The sequence below is a fragment of the Morone saxatilis genome, unplaced genomic scaffold (genome assembly GCF_004916995.1).
Source record: "Morone saxatilis isolate NCDOM2014 unplaced genomic scaffold, NCSU_SB_2.0 Contig9, whole genome shotgun sequence".
Taxonomy (NCBI): domain Eukaryota; kingdom Metazoa; phylum Chordata; class Actinopteri; family Moronidae; genus Morone; species Morone saxatilis.
This window is the reverse complement of record NW_023340268.1, coordinates 919,493-919,771: the sequence shown is the minus strand read 5'-3', so window position 1 is coordinate 919,771 and position 279 is coordinate 919,493. Positions and strand designations below refer to the sequence as shown.

Here is a 279-nt window from a genome sequence, read left to right as displayed (position 1 = left end):
GATCATTTTAATCCATTTCCAGGTCTAGTCTCTACGACGCCTGGGAACCCTGAATGTGCAGAATGACTTTAAAGACCAAAACAGATTCACTATAATGGATCAATCCCATAAATATAGGTTCCATTAACACTGTAATTATACTGAATACTGTTCTATTCTTTAATTAGTATTAATGGATCCAGTTCTCAGTGTTAGGGTTAGGTTATATTTATTCATTATACCGCAGTTTTTATCTCTTCTTTTACACATAAAGCAATAAGTTATTTTAACTCAGAAACA

General features: G+C 32.3%; 1 protein-coding gene across 1 annotated transcript in view; it reads right to left on the bottom strand.

Moving 5' to 3' along the window:
• vps52 (VPS52 subunit of GARP complex) overlaps window positions 1-279 on the bottom strand; it is a gene marked incomplete at its 5' end in the record, with an annotated part of 7,870 nt that overhangs the window by 4,878 nt on the left and 2,713 nt on the right. The window lies entirely within an intron of this gene.